The following is a 16068-nucleotide window of genomic DNA, read 5'->3' as shown; positions in this document are numbered from 1 at the left end:
AGAGAGAGAGAGAGAGAGAGAGAGAGAAAGGAAGGGGAAGAGAGCAGGGAGTGAAAGAGAGAGAGAAAAGGATTAAGGCGGTGACATAGGTAGGTAAACATGATGTTTGTTTTTGTCTTTTTCAAAATCCACCCTACACTTGCGTCGGCAGTATCAATTACAAGTCCCCTTAAAGTGAAATGTTTTAAAATTCTTTTTTAAACTATAGCCCTTCAATTTTCCTGGTAGGCCGACATTAAATATTTACTATTTTACTCTCACATCACCCCTTTCCTCTAAAAATAGAATATTCTGTAATGAAATAAGCAGGTACCAAAGAAAAGAAAAATTAAAAGGTAATATTTTAAACAAACAACAGTGTTGATGAATTATAAACCAATAATTAAGAACGGGAATTTGGTGAAATTACACTCCGGTTTTTTTTCCCCTTAATCCTAGTCTCCTTCTAAATAAAAGAAAAATCCCCCCAAAAACAAACAAACCCAGCTTTTACAATGAATACAGCACTACCCCATCTAACCCCGCGAATCTCTGCCACTTAACAAGTTTACTATTCTCAGCTACATCAGCCAACACCATTGCTATAGCATTTAGATAAGAGTAAACCGAGTTGAAAAAATCTAATTTTAAATAAATTCAACTCCCAAGACATCATCATTTGTCAGTTAGATGTATTTGCAATCTATTTTAGACAAAGATCTTCTGGATAGTATATTTACGATAGCTCAACGCCCGCCATAATTCTTCACGAACTCGAATGTCGTACACGGCGTATGCCTCCTTGATTCCGCAATCAACAGAGCGAATGCCTCGCTTCGTGTATTTATTAAGACAATATGCATATTTATAGAGACAATATGCATATTTATTGAAGCAATATACGTAGGATAATACGGCAGGCCCGTTACTCGGTTTGACTGACACGCCAAAGTCCTTCTAATAGCCGAAACAACAAACAGACAAACAACGCGAGCAATGAGGCGAAGGGGCGAAGGGCGAAGATATGAAGCATGTGGTTCCTCCCCGTGGCCGTAGGTAGAAGGGAAAGGTGGGAGGAAAAGGTGTGGGGAGAGCCGGAGACCAGACTGATGAGAAACAGGACGGAGGCATTGTGGGTTGGGAACATCGGGGATCATGGATAAACAAGGCTAACCTTCAAACATCCTTGGGAATGCCTGTCGCCATAACGTATAAATGCCTTTTTAAAATAACGGTTTACTCTGTTTTCAAGACTATATAAATTTCCTTGTTGTTTTTAGATGTAGGTTTTCTTATTGTATCTTGTGTTAGGGGACAGGGGCACCGTATTTCAACCATCCTTTGGGGAAAAAAACGGGATTCTCTAAGGCTCCCACACACCCACACAACACAATCTTCAAACTCAGAAAGGTGTTTTTTTCAGAGGGTTGAGAAGGGGGGAGGGAGGGTTATGAGTTGGATTTACTGAAATTGTCTAAGGTAAATGGTCCATATAAGAGGTACTGTTATCTTTCTAAGACAGGAAGGAAATTAAGAATTCGGTTAGTGTTAGTCAACTTATTAGCCAAATTAGATGCTATCCCTGGCATTTTCAACATGGATAGAGTGTCTAACAGAAGAAACAATTGATCACAAAATATATAAACTATTACCAATCGCCTTGAGAAAAAAACAACACATGAAGTAAGATGTCGGTTCAATCTTAGTGTGAATACTATGTTCTCATCATCTCTTATGGTTATTTTGTACGTTTGTTATCATCAAAATTCTGTTGAGACTCCAAGCGGTTAGTCTGAGTAGGGAAGAATTTCCACGTACTTTATAATACATTAACTTGAATTTTCAGGAATCATCGTTTAAAACGTTGTGAAGGTTCTGAGAAACAATAAGGCGATAGAAAGATTGCTGTTAACATCCCCTCTGTCTGTCTGTCTGTCTGTCTGTCTGTCTGTTTTGTCTGTCTGTCTGTCTGTCTGTCTGTCTGTCTGTCTGTCTGTCTGTCTGTCTATCCGTCTGTCTGTCTCTCTCTGTCTCTCTCTCTCAACCTCTCACACTCTCTTTCTCCCCTTCCCTCTCTCGCTCTCATTCTTCTTTCTCTCTCGCTCTCTTTATCTCTCCGTGTGTCTCTCTTTCCCTCCTTTCATCGTCGTTCTCTCGTTCATTCTCTTCCTCTGAAATCCCAGCCCGTCTCTGCGTCTCTCCTGGTCTTCGCTTCATTCTCCACATTTTCTCTCGGCTAATCTGAAGTTTCTTGAGTTTCCGAGGGCCCGGCGGAGCAGGGGCTGTGCCCGGGATGGGTACCACATGAGCCGAGTCAGGCAGCGCTCGCCTGGCCAACTCAGCGCCAACACAAGAACTACGAATTGCTAATGATTAACACATTGCTGGAAGCTTTGCTGCTGCTGCTGCTGCTACTGATGCTGCTGTTACTGCTGCTATTGCTGCCTCAAGAACGGCTGACAAAAAGGATGGAAAGAAAACGCAAGGGATAGACGAAGACGCGAAGAGTATGGATGAGTGGCACGACTTAAAGATGATGGATGGTGAGATGAACGAAGACAGGGGATGAGTGGAGAGAAAAAAATAAGGGGTGGGGGGCGCAAGGGTAGTATAAGGGGTTAAAGGTCAATTCAGAGAGGGAAAAACCGGGAAGGAAAAAACTGGGCTGGGACAAACAGGGGGCGGGAGACCCACAACCTATCTAAAGAGAAGTAACAGAAGGGACAATAACACAATAGCAGGATACCGTTTACCTAGTGTTATTTAAACCAAACAAATTCTCGAACAAGCAAAGTGATAGAAAAGAATTAGGACAGGTGGGAAGATAAAACAAAACGAAATTATTATCAAGGGCCAGGATATGATTGCAATAAATGAGTATTAATCCCGGATGAGAAGAGGATAAAATAATCTGGAATACTAAATGGAACAGATACGTGGATATTGTTCATGTATACAGATCACGATGTGTGTAAAGAAAACAATAAAAAAAACCTCAAAGACAATACTGGCTTTCAGGAATGCCAACAACTTGAGCATAATATTATGAATATCTGCGTCAAAAGTAAAAGAGCTCGGAGGTCGTTACTTTTTACAGCTAAAATGCTGTATGGCGCAAAAGATACAATGGGGCACACAGTTCAGAGAGATTACAGAAACAATTCTATATAGAGACAAGAAGCAAATCCTGACAGGGTTTAACCTCTTTCGACTCAGCGACCACCACACCAAGATTTAATATAGGACAAACTCAAGGTCATCAGAAAGACACAAAACCTACCACCCCCCACCCACGCACTCCCAGACCGACCATGCTGACATCAGACTGAGAGAAATAAAAGTTTTCAAAATGGACTTGAAAAGTTTCGCTTCAGGCCCATGAACTTCAACGAGCACTTACTGAGCTTCAGCGAGCAAAGATGTTGCAGTGATTGTCAAGGTCATTCGGAAAATTGTGAAACACGAACACTTGGGTAAATTTCTTTTGAGAAAAGAGCTGAAAGCAAATATTTATTCTTAGTTCCTTTTTCTATTTGTTGTTACATTATAGAGCTAGGTGGTAGCCCACAAAATAGAAAGTAGAAAAGTAACGCCACTCTAGATTTGCTGGCAGTCGACTGGTTATCTCGTAAATACGTGTACTTGCATGAGTTCATAGCCTCAGTCATACGAGTATTTGTTCGTATGTGTGTGTGACTAGTTATGTGTGTATGATGGGTTGGGGGGGGGGGGGACATGTCTTTTATCTATCATGTGCTCAGTAAAAAGGAATATGTATATGTTTTACAATTGAATTATTTTTACTGACCTGTCCGTCTAAACGGATAAACTGGTGACATTACTCGAAGATCAGAATATAACGTTAAAAGATTTTCGGCAAGAAGATTTCACAGAGAACACACAAACAACCCATTTGAAGAACTGCAAACCAGAACCTTTCTTAAAACAGAAGCCTGGCCCATGGGAAAAAAATCTTACAGAGAAAGAGAAAAGAAAGGGGAAAAATTAATGCTCACTTCCCGGGATTCACTTCCGGTAAGTGTTGGGGGACTCTGTCCAACTTCCGGCGGAACTGTGTGCGCAAGAGAATGTTTTCTTGCGGAGAAAACGTGATAACGGATTGGACTTCTCAACGGGAGCGTCCAAGGGAAAAGATCAAACCTCTGCCTTCCTCCCAGGCTTGCTTGCATCCATTTGGCTGAAATTAAACGTCCCAGCTTCCTTAGATTTTTTTCGTCCCTCTGGGGCCAACAGAAAATGGCGCGAAACCGGTTTGGTGTTTTTATGTTTTGGGGTCTTAGAAAAGGGAAGCGAGCAAAATGTACTAAGGGGAAGTAACAGGAAGTTACTGGTATACAGGTGGCCATGAAGATTGGTGAGTCCAACTAGACAGTCAAGTGTACATCAGTTTTCCATGGACAGCATAATATATAATATATATAATTTTAGTTTTTAAATTTTCAAATCAACAAAATTCGAATTATTTTCTAAAGATCCCGTTCACGTAAAGATAAATCAAAAACTGAATGTTCGTGAGTAACAGGTTCGATATAATCTCTAACATGTTAACACAAGGTGAAAAATAAATCGTAGCGTCAAATAGTTTGTGTTGTATCGCCTGCGGATACCTGTATCGTGGAAAACACAATTTGATCATTCTTCCTATTTTTTTTTCTAATCTTAAGTAAAAGACCCATCCTATCTTTTGATTTAGCAAATTCAAGGGTTACAGGTTGTAGAATTATTTTTTAAAAATAAAGGCGTGAAATAAAGCGGCCTTTAGCTTTGCTGAAGCCTTTACACCATGGTAGACGAGAGTCTCCTTTCTTCATCTCTTGAGCAACAAGACTGGTCAGGAAAGGAAAGAGATCTTAAGGGTGATCAGCCTTCTTAAATGGTTTGGGGATCAATAAGTAAACATTCTTCTGCCTTCTCACGTTCTTAGTGCTAACTAAAAACAACATCTAAACTAGGAAGAAATAAGGAGTGGCATGTTCAATGAATTACGGCAATAAAAGGCAGGAGGGGTGACGAGAATGAAATGGACAGACGAGGGGGTAAATGATGTTTGATGGCGAAGGGAAAAGGCAGAGAGAAATTTGAACACATGCACATCCACACACGGTGAGAGAGAGAGAGAGAGAGAGAGAGAGAGAGAGAGAGAGAGAGAGAGAGACAGACAGACAGACAGACAGACAGACAGACAGACAGACAGACAGACAGACAGAATGGGCTTGAACTGACAGGAAAGAGTACATACTGACTGACACATTATCATGTAGTACCAGAAAAACAATAGTGAAAGGGGAACATGAATATATCACTCTGTCAAGTTAGAAGGTAGAAAAGGATGATCCGAAAAGAGAACGCCTAAGTTCTTTTTCACGTCGATATTAATACATTCCTTCTTAAAGGTTGTTTTTTTTAATCCCCTTATTTTGTAATCCTTAATGTTGGAGTTCTTAAGTCTGAAAATGTTAAAACCTGCAGTTTAAGACATACATCCTGCTCGTAAGTAGGCCAATGAGATGCACAATTCAATGTACGAGTAATGCTCGGGGTCGCAAACTTTCTTGTAAAAGCCGTTTTTGACGAATAGAAAAGAACAAATAAAATAATTAATAAATATCATCATTACGTTGGTGGGCTGAGGAGCTTTTTCAAAAATAGAAATCCTCCATATTTATTTTTCAAAATCGCGCTACCATCGTACGTGAACTTCATTCAAACACGGAGATTGAAGAGCAGAAATGTTATGATTCAGTAGTTCTCAAAGTGTGGTTTTTACAAAAGGTTTGTTAATATAATTATACTATCGTCTATGGGACAAATAAAGAAGGTGTGTCGCCATTCAGAGTGTTTATATGATACACTCATAACAAACACATTGACGGGGGATGGACTTGTTAACTGTCTGACACCATAAGCCACATGGAATGCAGGGCACCTTTTATCAGCGTTGAATTCAAGTGTATTCTTTACTATAATTAATTCCCAAAGACTGTCTCGAATCTTATCCTTCATGCTGTGCATTTGATTTGGGTAAGATTGGCTGGGGTTGCAACCCCCGAGTGTCAAAATTCTCAGGAGATCAAGTATTTTCTTCCCACCCAGGTGCACACTTGATTAAAGAAGAATTATCGCGAATAGCTGCGCGCCTAATCCAAGATTATCCCCAAACCCTGGAGCATCTACAAACACCTTCATGCTGTGTGTCACAACACTCCCTCGAAGTGGAGTGGGGAAAAAGAGTGCGGAAAAAAGAAGTTTTTTAGGAAGCCAGAAGATTAAAAACATTATTACAACAGAGGAATGTTTAACGAAAGGATGTTTAGCAATAGAGGAAAAAAAACACAAGCATCAGTTTCAAAATGTTAAAAACAAATAAGGTTTTATTTTTAGTTCTATGAGGCATTTATGGCCTCGTGCCATGATAAGATGAACTTTCGGACAAAACCCCCTCACACAGTACTATGAGATCAACCTCAAACCGTAGTCTTTTTTGTGGAGGAGGGGGGGGGAGGGTTCGACTACTAGATCTCAAGGGTAGTCTATTGCTGGTATTTCAACCTCAGTGCAACTTGTTTTTATGTATGTGACCTACTTCGTAGGGCCCCTTGCCTTCAGGCACCCCCATTCCGATTTCAAAGGTACTCATGACCATATTATTTTCTGTCTTTGTAGAAAATATTAATTTTTAATTTTGCCCCAGTAGCGGCTACAGCCTATACTCAACGATTTAAGACAAACAAGGGATTTTTAACGTGCGCAACTTACTCATTGGCATCCGAGATTGTTTTCCCTTATCTGGGAGGATAGATGTTCGATCCTACTTGCTCTAAGATCAGGGGTGTGGCTGAGAGTTGAAAGACATCAGTAAGGTAGAAAGAGTCAGGAGAGAGGATCCGATAGGAGGACATGGGTTTGGGGGAGGGGATTGTGGAGACGAAAGCAGGTAACAGAACTGCACTTGAGTACAGGAACGGTAGTGAAAGTAGAACATCTTAATTTAAAGAAGAATTTTTTTTTTCGTTGCTTTCAGGTTTCGATCCTTGGATTTTATAATGATCTTTATAGACTTTCATTGGTTGGAGTAGAAAAAATGTGCTTAGATCATTTTCTTGTCAAACACCGTTTAGCTTAGAATGGCTCTCTTTCTGAAACTCAAAAAAAGCTATGTTCTTTGCTGCTACTTCATGAAATATGATTACCACACATCTTTTTAGAGTTTTTCCTCATGTGTCGTACTTTGTGCTTTCACAGAGATTTCTCCTTTCCACATAACTTCTGGTAAACCCCATAGATCTATATCTATTTCCTCCTACTCATTTCCTGTATCACATTTACTAGCTAGACTTTCTGAAGGGGGCTCTCGTGGCCTAGAGGTTAAGGTGTTTGCCTCTCATTGAAAGGTCCCGGGTTCGAATCCGGGTTGCGATGGAAAGTTTTCTTTTCCTGAAACTGTCTCCTTGCACCTCATATCCTGCTCTCCAACAATGTTCTGTCGTCTGCTTTCGTCTCCAATTTCTGCCTCCACCCCCTTACTTCCTTTGCCCCCTCCTCTGGGCTCCTGACTCTTTCTGCAGCCTTTCTCCTGCTACTCCTTGGCTCCTTCTTACTGCTGTCTTTTAACCACACCCCTGATCTTTTGGTAGGAAAGATTTACCCCTAGCCTTCTCGGACAAGGGCGAAAAATCTCAGATATCACGTGTGCAAGTTGCACACGTTAAAGATCCCTTGTTGGTTTCAAATCGATAAGAGTAGGCTTCGGCGCCACCCGTGCAAAATTCAAAATTTCCTACCAACTGAAAATGTTTGACGTGTCCCGCGCGCAGATATGACCTTATGCAGTTGCGAGCGCCGTAAAACACTTACCAAAAAAATAATAACTAAAAAAGACTTTCTGATATTCTTTTAACATTCCAAGAGGTCTTTTAGGAAAAACAAAATCTGAAACTTGATTTTGATTCGCAGTTAGTTGCTGGGTGGCTGTTGCCCTCTCGAGCTTGGAGTTCAAAACTGGATCTTGAATGCCTTAACGCTGTTGCCAGGGATATTTTGTTTTTTACGTTCTATGTTTTCTTAGAAAGTTATAGCAATGTTATAGCAATGGGTTTTTTTCACTTTCACAGATTTGTACACACACACACACACACACACACACACACACACACACTACCATATGCATGCACACGCGCGGACACACACACTCACACGCGCACGCACACTCTCTCGCTCACGCACGCACACACGCGTACACACACGCACATATATGTGTTTCTGTGTCTATGTGTATGTGTTTGAGGGTACATATGTGTGTATGTGTAAGTTTAGGGGCCACTCTCAAAAGGTCGGCTCAAAAACATCCGAAAGTACTCACTTTTGAGAGTGTTGTTGTTTTTTCTTACAACCTATAGTGAACGTTTGTTCAGACTACTCTTAAATTCCTTCTCCTCAGCGAATCGCGTCGATAACTAACAATTACCTTAAAAATGTTGGATAGATTTTTCCAGCTGTACTCCAAGACTAACGAGTATCATTCACATTACAATACTCAAATTCAGTTAATTGGAAACATTGTTGTCTCTTTTCGAGTCTTTTAACAAACATGGTTATCAACTAATTTTAACTATCACAGATTTTTTAAAAACTGTTTGCCCTTTGTGCTCAGTAGAACTTTGATTAAGTAGAAACACCCCTAATCAAACTCGCATGCCACATTACTGGCTTTTTAAAATACTGAACAATATGAAGTGACATATCATCGGTTCCTCATCGCCCACAGGCATTGTGAGAAGAGAATCTTCTGTTGTTATCCATTTCTACAGAATCAAGTCGTGCAGAATCTTCAGAAACTGATTATTGTCCCCTAAGGCACACACTATACGAGAAGGACAACTCAGAAAGGTGTACATGCAATTCTAATGTCCAACCATATTACAAGGAATTTAAGGCTGTATTGGAGTTAGAATTCAGTGTTTCATGACCAGTGCGCTTTATTTTACATAAGTCTGGTTCTTTTATTCAGGTTTTAATACCAGTCTACAGCCTCAAGCCTCGAGAAGCTCACCAAGAACACTTGACGTTCTATCGGAAATGGATATTACAATGTGCCCTCTACTTATATCTCACCTTTCCTTAAACGTTTTCGTTACCTAAAGAAAAAATAACAATTTTGAATCATTTACTTTTAAACGACTGACTCCAGAGATTGCCGTGCCACCAACTTTTCAAGGCTCAAGTGCAACTTTAGAAAATATGGTGCTTTCTGGGGGTTAGAAAACTCCAGAATATACCCGATTAAAGGCCGGCACTGTACACCTAATCACTTCCTCTCTTGTCGCGTATTTAACACCGGTCTAAGACGTTGAGAAATCGAGGCGGTTCAACTGTAATCCAGTGCAGCGGGCAACGTGAGAATATGCCGCGATCACTGACACAGGGACCTCTCTGAAAACGGCTTCTGGCGACTTGGGCGGGGCACGTCTCAATTGGATTGCTTTATCAAAAAATCACCAGGAGTGGAAACTTGGCATTTGGAGCCGCACTTCATTTTTCCCGCACTTAATCAACTTTTCAAATCTTTTGTTAGACCCAATCCCCTTAATTTCATCAAGAAGGATCGCCCGGATACCATCCTAAAATTCCTCATTGGTGACAGAAGAAGATAATCCTTTGAACTCGGAGTGTTCAAAAATTGTAAAGCGCTTTTATGATAATAACAGAGTAGGCTGAGAGCATGATCTATGATGTACGGAGCTGCTGCATAACGAGAGATTACAGGCTTAATACAACATTTTACTGTGGGAAGTGACAATACCACAAAGAAATCGGGGTTCATACACAAGCTCTGTTTTCACGCCGAGGGTAGCATTACAATTTGTATATTGACGCTGAATAATATGAGCATCCATTATATCTTTTCTTTGCGCGCGCACGCATTTTCCGGTGTTACAAAAGCCGTTTTAATTACTGAAAACCTAGGGCAAATTCCGCATCACACACTGCTATGAGATCAACCTCAAATCGGAGTCGGAAATACGAAGAATTAGAGAGGAAACCACTCGAGGAAAACGTTTCGGGGACACTTGTAAAGCTTAGCTTTCTTATAAATGTGTTTGCATCCCAGAACAAAGTCTTGCGGGGCGACTGCCTCAGCGCCATGAATTAACGACCACGGGACTAGTTTGTACAGTAACCATGTATATTATTCTTTTCTTCTCCCTTGCATTTCCCTCGTAGGCACACGGTCCCGACCTCAGCTTATGAATAGCGGGACAAGTGAGGTGAATACAGCGCTCTTCTTCTCGAGAATTACTTGTTGATTGAGGTTGCCTTGCAGGGCAAAAAGGCGTAAATCTAAAAGTTGCTGAATATATGCCTCTGCATGTCAGCTGTAAACTCTGCCCCCCACCTCCTCCCCCTCTTCTTTGTTTTTCTTCTTCTTCTTCTTCTTTTTCTTCTTCTTCTTCTTCTTCTTCTTCTTCTTCTTCTTCTTCTTCTTCTTCTTCTTCTTCTTCTTCTTCTTCTTCTTCTTCTTCTTCTTCTTCTTCTTCTTCTTCTTCTTCTTCTTCTTCTTCTTCTTCTCCTCCTCCTCCTCCTCCTCCTCCTCCTCCTCCTCCTCCTCCTCCTCCTCCTCCTCCTCTTCCTCCCCCTCCTCCTTCTCTCTTTCTTTTTCTATCCCTTCTTCCCCTCTGCAGGAGCCCCCAAGGGATTAAGTGGACAGTGATTGATGCTCTCAAAAATTGATTAATCTCCCCCAGCTATCAACATCTTTTGAAAATAAAAACGACGCTGTTAAAGCAGCGAAAGTGTAGAACTATCTGACTTTATTGCATGCCTTGTATTGTATGTTCTGATAAAGTAGGCTTGGAACGACTGAGCTCTAAACAAGACCACATTTCACCAAAATAAGGGGAGAAGTACAATTAGCCGTTCACATCAGAGCATCCACTCTCCACTCTCATCCGTGCAAAGGCCCAGAGTCTAACTCCCAGTCTAACTTTTGAGACTTACGCCATCTGGTTAAGTGGCATGTTGGGCTTGACTGACCGTGTCCCTTGACGGATGACATCTCTGATTTGGAAATTTGTTTAAAAGGGGGTGGGGGTGTGGGTGGGATACACAGGTTAAGGTCTTACAGCAGATATCGCGTGTATGGGGATTGAAGCAGGACGTGAACGATAGGGGAGGGAGCGGGCTGGGGAAAATGGTGAGGGGATGACAGCCATACTGGGGGAGCCAGTGGATGACCTGTTCGCTACTCGGGACGCGGATGTTTTCAATGTTCCCGACACACCCCCCTCCCCACCCCTTTCCGCCTCCCATCAGCGCCGCCGCGTTGTACCCCCGGAGAGGCCGTAACAAGAGCTCAATGGGGATTGATTGGACGCGTGAACTCTCCCGCTGAAGCGGCGTCCTGAACCAAAACCCAGATGTTTACGGCGTCATCTTCATAATGGTCCAAATGTTGGAACAGCCTACTCCATGAAGCATCCTCAACAGTCCCAAACCATAGGACTCTCATCGGCAATGGGAAAGCTCCATGAACCCATAATGAAAACTACAGCAAAGCCTTTAATATGGACCCGTCCAATGTTTTTTCCCTTTTGAAAAGGGACCTACATCGACAAACGCAATGGAATAAAAAGAACACTGTTTCAATGTGTCAGAAAAGGGCCCATTCCGAACCAACACTCTCGTCAGGCCAGGCGTAGACCACGGTCGCGTGAAAAGGACTCGGGATTCGCCGTGTAAGTGTCGGGGTGGGATACCCGGAGCCCTGCGACGTGAGATACCCGATCTCTCCTGGCCGCCGACGCGCCACGACAAGAGGACAGCTCTGCGATCATGTGGCCTTTTCAGAGGAGCTATCAATGCGCTCTTGTAGGATGAATTAAAAACCCATTTCACAGCTACGCTCGGACGAAGCTGTGGGGAGGGGAGCTAATCACGGCTAATAATGGACGGCGCGGGGGACACGACTGGCGGAGTTACCCTTCGGGGGCTCGTTCTTGTGTGCTGTTGCCCCCTTCCCACCAACGCCAAAAGTCTCCACTCCCCATCGCCATTTGTATAGCTCTAAGACCATGGTCTTCTTGAAGAAAATGTCTTGGCCCTGGACAGTTGTGGACAAAGTAGCCAGAGGGCAAGCCTGCCCTTGTCAACCTCGCTCAAGGTTTAATAAGGTGGACAAAAACTGAATCTTCTTTTAAGGCAACTCTGTTGATTTAGGACTGTAAGGGCCAGATTGTCCAAACTATGTAAATGGCAACTTAAACTATTTTTCTACATCTTAAATAAAGAAAACTAAGTTTGCAGAACATAAAAACTAAATCGAAATACATTTTAGATGACCAGACACATCACTTTAGGGTTGAAATGGGGTTGGGACTGATTGGGATGCTATGATGATGTTTCACTTTTCGTAAAAAGATATGGAAAAGTTAATAAGAATGTTGTTTTTTTCTTCGAGACAGAATATAAGTTGTTCTGTAAATGCACTCACGCATAACCGACGTCTCAGCGTAAAATACAATAGTGAACAATTATATTAATCATTAATTCTAGCATAAGCAAAGTGATGTGAAAATAGGAAGTACATTTTCTAAAATAATAAGTCCCCTTTTGCTGTCAAAACTTAAGTACAGTATGATGGGGGTAAAGAGGGTAGAGGGTATCCTCAAGCAAAAGTGGGTTCAGGTTGTTTTGACACCATCAATTACAAATGGGTGGTTTTTTGAAAATCGTGGCAGTCATGAATCCTGAATCCATATAAAATATTGAATACCATTAACATTGCAGGCCTTTGGCACACATACAAATACTGTTGCGACAATTCAGATGTTACCGCCACAGACGAAGTAAAACAAAATCAACTGCCATTCATTCTCCCGTAATTTGAAATGAATAACAATAACAATACTACTACTACTACTACTACTACTACTACTACTACTACTACTACTACTACTACTACTACTACTACTACTACTACTACTACTACTACTAATAATAATAATAATAATAATAATAATAATAATAATAATGATAATAATGATAATAATAATAATAATAACAATAATATATAATAATAATAATAACACTATTAATAATAATAATAATAATAATAATAATAATAATAATAATAATAATAACAACAACAATAATAATAATAATAATAATAATAATAATAACAACAACAATAATAATAATAATAATAATAATAACAATAATAATAATAATAATAATAATAATAATAATAATAATAACAACAGTATTTGTGTAGCACATATCCTCCCTGGACAACAAGCTCTATATATTATGCGCTTTACATTGTATTACATGTGTATTACCCTAGCCAGACCACAGAACACTCAGAAACATGTTCAGGTTCCTGGGAAACATACGGGAAAATCTGCACACTTGAGATAATCTAGAGATAGTCCATTTCAATTTTTCTGTTCACATCTCAAACAATAAGGTCATGCTTCGGTAGTCAGCTTATTCTATTACATTTACTTGTGAACTTTTTACACATTCTATACTTAACAACGGGTGGATCTACTGATCTTTTATTACACCCACAGGGGTGATTAAAGTGTGAACGTCTTAAAGATTAAGGTACAAGAGATTATGAGAATGAGAAAGGACCATTTGAAGACAATGACTCTTTCGAACATCCACCTACCTCCTCCTTTGAGGTCAGAATATTGAATATTATTACTGCAAACTGCTAATAGCTGTATTATTATTTCCGAGTACTATTTTGGTTATAATGTTAAAATGTTGTGCAAGAAAGAACTACTCACAGTGGATCATTTTACAAAATTGTGAGCCGTTCCTGACACCACGATAGGCTTGTCCTGTCTCTGTCATTTCACTTCTCAGTTTTGACATAACAAAAAGTAGTGGAGGATATATCGGGAAGTGTTAATATCTACAATTACAAAATATTCACAATTTAAAGCTGGATGCTCAACTAAAAATTAAAGCGACAAGCGATAATAAATAATAAAAAATGGACTTTATTCTTTACAAACGCAAAGACTTCTGTCCAGTATTCCGATTCCTTGCACATACGTCTGTAACATCATTTCTTTTTAAGTACATGTGTACTTGACGGGCTTTGAGTGTTTTCCTTACGAAAATAGCAACTACATAAAGGAAGTCGTGAGATATAATATTATATTTTATTGTTGTTTTTTTATTTGATATTCGGTTTTGTTTTGTTTTATTTGGTTTTATTTTGATCTTTTAATTTTTTTGGGGGGGTTGTTTTGTAAGGGGGGGGGGGGGGGGGGCTGAAAGGGTCAAAATCAACTCTCTCTTTATTTGTACATAAAACCCAGAAAATCGTTCTCATTAACAAAAGTTTTAAAAAAGCGTTTATAGCAATGTTTTGAAAAATTACCAATGAGATTATGTTGCAACATCAAGCATTATCATTAAAATATTTTTTGACATTAAAAGGACAAATAAAGTTTTTTTTAAATGAGATTCCTCAGGATTATCAAATATCCAGAACTACGCATGGAAACGTTTTTGCAAACCGTTTGGTAATTCGTTTCACAAAATATTTCAAATAAAAATCTTTTAAAAATTATTCCTCTGAAGCTGATTTGACTCTGTGGCTACATATATTCCTTATCAATATTGCCGCAGCAGCCCTCAGTGTCAGACAGATTGACATCAGGGGAAAACGCAGCTGCGATGTTGATTAGTTATTTGAAAGGCCGGGAAGAAGCCCCTAGATGACATAAGAGACATCCGTACTTTTGTGTACCGGTACTTGAACTATCTAGAGAAAGTAACAAATAAACACCATCCAATTCAGCCCCTTTTTTCAAGAACATGTACATGTATTGCTGAGCTCGTATAGAGCCAAAGGCTGTCCTTAATGAGTATCAATGAGGAACTACAAGCAAGACGGACCCCTCCTCATAACTGCTAGAGACCATCCACAGAATCACATCTATGTATTATGTTATTCTAGTAACAGGTTGGCCACCATGGCATCATGATTTTACAAGTGAATTTGTTCGTAGAAGATGTGAAGGGTCATTGATTAGTAATCAGCTGTCTCCGAAAAACATGGTGCTCATATTGCTTCCTGAGTAGTTCACGATTAGTTCTGGATATTTGATAATCCTGTAAAAGATGGATCTTTTAGCCACAGGTCCATTTGCAAAATTACTTTAATCGTTGTTCAATCTGTTTGGCTCTTCCAGATTTTGAAAACGCGCCTTGTCTTTTATCTCTTTAACTATCTAGAGACCAAATGATATCCTGGTTAATTGTCTACTGTTTTATCTCCCTTTTGCGTTTCCCAAGAAAGTTATCGCATCCATTGTTTCAGTGGCATCCCATTGTCAAAACAAGTGAGCAGATGGCTCTCCCCTCCAATATATAAATGTTGTAAAAAGACGTATGTGCAAAAATGATAATTTGAAAACAAAACCAAAAAATAAATAAATCCCCCCCCCACCCCCAAATAACCTCGCCAAAACACAGACTGAAGTAAAGTTTCCCCAGAACAGTCTTTGCAGGGGAGAGCTTCCACACATCTTTTAGACTTCCTGGGCATGGGGTCAGAAGAGTGTCTGTAAAAAGAGAGTAAACCTTTCTGTGAAATTGAATGAAGGAAGATAAACACGATTTTATTCTCTCATTTTACTAACAATTGAACTTCTCGTTCTCAGGAAAACTTGAGTGGGAAGGAAGAGAAAGAGAATATGAACCTCTTTTTTTCTCTACGCGTGGTCCTCATCATTCCCTTATAGAAATCACTGAACCTGTTACCTTGGATAAACCTCCATTTAGGAATTTTCAACAACTTTTAAATAATTTTTCCTGAACATTTGCTTCGTCAAAACACCATTTACGAAATGTGATGACATTAGAGGCATTTTGCAGCACGTCAGAGGGTTCCAAAAATCAAGGGAAAATCAACTCTACTACTGACATAAAAACATTGTGAAATCTTGTTATCATACTTGGTGCTTCTGTTACTATGGAAACAAACTTTTTAAAAAATATGTATGACATTATTATAGCTAAACACGTTTTCGGTAGGGTTTTTTTTTTTCA

The sequence above is a fragment of the Aplysia californica genome, unplaced genomic scaffold (assembly GCF_000002075.1).
Source record: "Aplysia californica isolate F4 #8 unplaced genomic scaffold, AplCal3.0 scaffold00520, whole genome shotgun sequence".
Classification (NCBI taxonomy): Eukaryota; Metazoa; Mollusca; class Gastropoda; order Aplysiida; family Aplysiidae; genus Aplysia; species Aplysia californica.
Note: the sequence above shows the minus strand (reverse complement) of the source record.